The sequence below is a fragment of the Crocodylus porosus genome, unplaced genomic scaffold (genome assembly GCF_001723895.1).
Source record: "Crocodylus porosus isolate Cpor-Errol unplaced genomic scaffold, CroPor_comp1, whole genome shotgun sequence".
Classification (NCBI taxonomy): domain Eukaryota; kingdom Metazoa; phylum Chordata; order Crocodylia; family Crocodylidae; genus Crocodylus; species Crocodylus porosus.
In genome coordinates, this window is record NW_017728947.1 from 107,207,362 (window position 1) to 107,213,625 (window position 6,264).

Here is a 6,264-nt window from a genome sequence, read left to right on the forward strand (position 1 = left end):
AGCCAATTTCCCAGCCAGCGGATCGTGGTGGAGCCAAGGCCACAAGTGGGCAGTTTGGCCTTACGTCACTTGAGAAAAGGTATCCTTGGTAGGCTCCCTGCAGAAAATGACATACTCTTTTGAAATTAACATTTTTACATTGCCTTTTACGAGGGCAGCTTGCATCTGAATTTCTTGTAGTAGTGTAATCGGCATGTAGCTGCATGTGAAACTTTTTTGTAGATTTAAAAAAAATTTAAATCCACCAAAGGATGGTTTCACAAGACTAGAAGTAACTGATGATAAATCGTCATTCTGAAAAATGAAGGCTGGAGGAAATAACGAGATAACTGCTTAGATTTTTTTGAGCTATTAAATTCTGTTTACTTAATATATCTATACACGCACAGAGAAGGTACTGTAATATGGTACAATTTGTTCTCAAAAAATATGTCTTGGCAACAAAGTTTAAATCATACTCCTATCACTGTTTGGGGATTTTTTTTTTGTTTTTTTGTTTTTGTTTTTGTTTTTTAGTGTTTAAAAATAATGCTGCATTACTGTATAAAAGACTTTTTTTCTGTGCAATAGCCAAGCTTTCTAAATAGTTCATTTTAGTACTCTTTCCCCACCCCCATGTTGTTTGTACATTGAAATTTTGAGGGCGAGGTATTGTAATATTTGAAACTGTTTAAAACTGATTCTTAATTTTTTTTTCCTCACTTAAACTTTTCAAAATTTGGATCGGTGCTTTTCAACATCTTTATCAGTGATTTGGATTGGGAGCGAAAAGCTCGCTGGCCAAGTTCATGGACGACACCAAGTTATGGGGCAGTGTGGCCAGGAGATAAGTTGCTGATACAGGCAGACCTGGAGAGCTGGGCAGACCAGAACAACGTGAAGTTTAACACTTCCAGGTGTAAGGCTTCATATGGGGACAAGTAACCTTCACCATACCTACAGGCTCAGAGGTAACAGCCTGACCTGCACCATGGCTGAAAGGGACCTAGGGGTAATGATTGACCATTGCATGAACATGAGCTGACAGTGCAATGCGGTGGCCAGTGGAGCTAACAACCTGCTGGCATGCATCAACTGATGCAGCTCGTGTAAAAGTAAGGAGGTGATACTCAGCGGTGGCGAAACCGCAGCTGGAGGACTATGTCCAATTCTGGGCGCCGCGCTTCAGAAAGGATGTGGAAAAACTTGAGAGGGTCCAGGAAAGAGCAAGGCAAGCCATATGAGGAAAGGCTGAGGGACCTGGGCCTCTTTAGCCTAAAGAAGAGAAGGTTGAGAGAGGACTTGATAGAGGCTTACCGCTGTATCAGAAGAGCGCATCAGGAGCTCGGTGAGCAAGTGTTCACCAGGGCACCCCTGGGGAAGACCAGGACCAATGGATACAAACTCCTGAAAGGCTGCTTTGGGCTCAATTCCAGGAAAAACTCCTTCACAGTCAGAGTGTCCAGACTGTGGAAGAAACTCCCTCCAGAGGTGGTGCAGTCACCTACCCTGGAGGTTTTCAAGATGAGACAGGACAGTCACCTGGTTGGGGTCACTTGACCCCAGTTGTCTTCCTGCCTAGAGCAGGGGGGCTGGACTCGATGATCTGCAAGGTCCCTTCCAGCCCCTCACAATCTGTGAAAATGTGGTCTGCATTACTTTTTTGTATTTAAATCCGTATACATATAATTGAGCTAATGTTGTGCACAAAACTTTGCAGAAGAGTTAGTCAGCTGTGCTTTCCCTGCATTTTAGGTACTGTTCTGCTAAGAAAATAGTTTTATTCTTCAGTATCCAGCAAACAGTGTAACTGTACAGCTGGCAACTGGAAGAATATCTTTGGTGGGTGACTCATTTAGTCATTTATTCTGTGATGATTTGTTTTCTGGTATGCCATTTCCCAGTCTGGCTTTCAGTTCAAACCTGCTGACAAAGTTCATTAACATGTGGGAAAGAATGGGGCTATATATGACTCAAGTTTGTGGTAAACAGTGAACTTGAGTTCCAGTTTTTCATCATTTCATAGATGCGTGTGGATTTCTGAGATAAGAGAATTTAAGATTTCTGCTGCTTATCCAGGAACTGAAATAATAGAGCATCATATACCCAAATCACTTTCTGTTTGTTCTCAGAAGGAAGGTCCCTTTGGAAAGACCAGGCCACTTTTATATTTGACTACTTGCAACAGCTTATGCTTTCTAGAGCACATCGGTGAAGAGTCTTCGATAAATGCAGTCAACTTTCAAAGGCATTTTGCTTGGTGCGCGTGCGTCTGGGTGGATGGCGGGGAAGGGAGCGGGCTACACAGCATTAACAGGGATTGGGCCCCTCCTGGCTCCTCCACCATCTGCCCTGGCATGCCAACATCTTACATGTTGAAGTTGTGGGTGTTTTGAGCACACTGCCCAAAAATGTTGCCAACCCCTTTGTGTACTAGATGTGCCGCAAAGACCAGGACCTCTGCACTGCCACTGGCTAGAGTAGATCTTCCTTGTACAGGATTGGGAATTAAAAGTGCAGTTTCTCTGGTTTGGGGGTCAGTGGGCTACTTTGGTGCCTTGCTTGTGCTGTCTTTACTGCAGCCTATGTACAGTATAGTACAAAGTGTCATAGTGTTTGGACACTAGGTCATAGTCCTTTGGAACATACATTTCTTGGAGAAGGAGTTTCTGCTCAAACTAAACTTATTTGTTCACAGGGGATGGTGCAAGCCAAGTGTTTATATGCAATGCTCTGACTTGCATTTCAAGACTAAGATGGAGAATATCTGTTCCTAGGCGGATATGAAGAATGTCCTTGAATCAAAGTAGGGTCAAGTGGAGTGTCTCTAGCACTCTCCCTCGTGGCCCACCCTAACTTCATGTTTTTGTGACAGCTGCATTGGAGCGCAGACTTTCACCTTCTTCCAAGTTTGTGCCAGAGCTACGTAATAGGGCTCTATGTAGTTTTGGAGCTATGTAATAGGGCTCTATTTCCATCCCTTGCAGCATCTTCCTGTAGGTGGGGAAGACTGATCATCTTCTCTTTTGTGTTTGTGTAAGCTGGATAGGATGGAGCTGTCTTTGCAGTTGTGGAGCGTTATGGTATTGATCTGCCCCTTGTTCACTTTATCTTCTCTTGAAATCAAGTGGGAGGGAAAGGTCTTATGCCAGAGGCTTATAGCTCCGAGGGGAGATGAGTCTTCCCTTCCCACCGTTCAGAGCCCCTTCTCTTGAGTCAGCTGCTGGCTGCTGAGTATGAAGGCCTGGATCTATCCAAGGAGGATGATTCCTGCTGCTGACAAAGTCCCTACTAGGCCCAGTCAGGTCTCGGGTGGAAACTCGCCTGCTCCCATTCTAAGGTCTTCATTTAATGGCGTGGGAAGTTTCTGAATATGGCCCTTTAACTCTCAGCATTTGAGGCTATGGGAGCTTCAGGAGAGTGGGTGGCACCGCAGTGTCTTGCCTTGCAAGGTGATGAGTTCAACAGGTTCAACAAACTTGGAAAAAAACAGATGATGTCACATTTAGAGATGCCTAGGAGATTTCAGCCAGGTAGGCAAAACTGAGAAACCTGGCAGCCTCTGAAAGTGGAATGTGAACAGTATGCTCTCCATGTCTGATTATAAGGACTCCTTTCCTTCTTTTTAAGGATTAATAATTAATTTGTAATGGCTGAACAGAACAATGACCAAAAGCCATTTGATATGATAAAGGCTTATCTTGCTTCTGGATTTGCTTGCTTTTTGCCTTCAGGAAGATAATGGGCTTTCTGTAGCAAGCCTGGCTTTGATTCCACTTAAGTGTTAAAACATTCTCCTCTTTGACCTGAGCATTTGCGTCATGCCAAAGCAATGAAATGGGCAACATATTTCAGTGTCTCGCTTTTTTCCCCCTCCTCCTTAATCTTCAAATTTTGTAGCTTCCTTTTAAGGCAAAAATACAAGGCCAGCAGCTGTATCTGAACTCTGCCAGTTTTTCGTTGTAAATTTAGGGAAGCGATTTGACCTTTTTGCCTTGGTATCCTCATAGTCCCAACCAAAAACAATCCTGTAAGGTATTGTGTAAAATACTTTGGTGATCCTCCAGAAGTGATGGTTTTTTGGGAAAACTACCCATTTACATTGTAACCCTACTTTCCCACCCATATAAGTTGCATCTCAGCAACATGTTCTGTGGACGTGATTTGATTTTAATTTGTAAGCTTTGTGCAGTAGGGATTTTTTTGCATGTAATGAATGCATCGTGCACACCTGTGGTACTATGAGTAATTTGAGCAGAACCTTTGAACCAAATATTAAGTTAAAACTCATTTCTGATTCTGATCAGAAACTGAGATGCCAGCTGTGACTTTAAAAATGGAAGAAACTTAATGAATTAGAGTTCAGGCTTTTTTCCAAGATGACTATTGGCAATGTAGTAGTATCACAGTATATATAACAATTGCACTTGGATTTTGGAGTGTAATAAAAAGAAAATAAAGAGGTCTGTATCTGTATCAACTTGAGTAAATATGCTCAATTTGACAAGCAAAATAGCCAGCTTAATTAACAGCCAGTCCTGCCTGCCTAGTTGAAGCTATGATAATAGAACAGGGCTTTGCCCCTGCATAATGACCAAGGAGGGGTTTGCAGGCACCTTTAACACCATCCTAATAATGTAATGTTGTACAAACATAGCTATTCCAAAAAGCTTGGATGCACACACGTGGATAAAGTGGGCTTTTTTGGTGCTGACACTCAGATGTGTAGGGAGTTTAGCCTTTTGTGACGGGATCAGCAGAATTCACTTTGAGCATCTACTCAGACTTGTGTTTGTGTAAGAAAGTCACTTCTATATTTTGTGTTTATGCAAGTAAAAAGAAACTAAACTTTGCCCCAGAAGCAGAGCTGTGCTGCTTACAGCCCCGTAAATGTTTTTTGTCATCCAGAATTTTATAGCTAGCTTCTCTCTGCTAGCCCCAATGTCTAAATCCTAGAACAGCACATTGCATCTTTGTGTAACCAGAACTTCCATTTCCGCATGTACTGTTTCCACTTATGGTATTTAGCATTAAAGCTGTGTTTTGTTCCCAGATATGCAGGTCTTTTAAAACCTGAATTATTCTCTAAAACCAGTTTTGGCCAACTCCTGTTGAAGGGAAATTTGTAAGTGAATAAAAAAAAAATCCTTAAGCAGGTTAGGCAACACCCTCTCTTCCCATTTCTACTATTCTGCCCAGAGGCATCAGCCTTAAAAAGATGACCTGCAAAGGGAAGAGTTTGCATTATTCATAAAAGCTCATACAGAACTTTATTTTTTTACTTCAGGAGCTGTTGAGCCTCGTTCTGTCTTATCTCAGATTTTAAGAATTTACAGACTTAACCATGGTGAACTATGTGTTTGGGGGGTTTTGTTGAGAGGCTTTGATTTTATTATGTTTAAAGTAATGGACTTTTTGTTCAACTTGCTCAACTTGTAAGAGTTTCACCTCAATATCTGAGGGAAAATCTCACATAAACAGATGGTTAAACGTCCGTCTTACTAGATGGAAGTCATGCCTGCAGGTAGAGGGAGAGGTGCTCTGAACTGGTAGCCATGGTTTGGTCTTCACTTGTCAGAGTCATAGCCACAAATCAAACCGTCAGCATGTGGGTCCTGTCTTCTTTGTTGAGCCTTCATCCAGCATCATCTGTAACTAATGTCTTACCATTTTATCTTATCCTAGTCATCTGATAACCTGGCTGTAATAAGTGCCTCTGGTCAGGAGATAATGGATTATAGCTGTTATCCTTTATGTGGTCTTTAAAGCTTCACTCCTCATAACTACTGTTTGGAGTGGGAAGGAGACCCTGCAGCATGTTACGGCAGCACCACAATTCAGTAATGCCCCCATCTACCACCCACTCTGTTAGCTTTTATCAAAATAATGGCAAGTTTCAAATCGTGGTTTTACACATGATACCCAAAAATCCCTTGACTAATTTTTTAACAACTTTGTTCCACTGGTTCAGTAATTTCAGTTGTGCAGGAACTGACTTCCATGAAGATAGCCCAGAGCTGTGGTATCTACTCCTGCAGGAGCTAAAATGCCACACATCTCTCCTTCAGCATCACATACTAAGCTCACTGCTTTGACCTAGTCTTGACATGCCGCAGAACAGAGTGGCTTATGCTTCCTTGGCCTGTTTTTCCTCGGAGGGGTGGAGGAAAGGGAGACCGCTCCACAAAACAGAAGTTGATTAGCATGAGCCTCCTTCCAAAGCCTGGTGACTTCACTGGTCTTCGGTTTAAGCCTCATCCTTGCAAACCACTTGAGTATCATGGT